The 252-nt window shown below is 29.0% G+C and overlaps 1 protein-coding gene across 1 annotated transcript in view; it reads left to right on the top strand.

The window, feature by feature from the left end:
* Positions 1–252, top strand: part of LOC119581807 (AMP deaminase 2-like) — a gene marked incomplete in the record, with an annotated part of 169661 nt that overhangs the window by 167969 nt on the left and 1440 nt on the right.

Here is a 252-nt window from a genome sequence, read left to right on the forward strand (position 1 = left end):
TAGTACAAAGAAGAGAAGCTATTCAGAATTTCAAAAGATATCCCAAGAAATAACATTTCTTAAAAAAATGCTTCGCTTTAAAATTATTGCCTTTTTTGGTATATGAAGTATCAAGATATAAAGAGACAGAAAGGTATGCTTGTCTATGAATGTATATGTATAGGAGTATGCACAAAAAGAAGCAGGCACTTTATATATACGTTTAAATGGATTGGTAGTTGTGTATGTACGCACAAATGTGATATATATATA

This window comes from Penaeus monodon, chromosome 15 (assembly GCF_015228065.2).
Source record: "Penaeus monodon isolate SGIC_2016 chromosome 15, NSTDA_Pmon_1, whole genome shotgun sequence".
NCBI lineage: Eukaryota > Metazoa > Arthropoda > Malacostraca > Decapoda > Penaeidae > Penaeus > Penaeus monodon.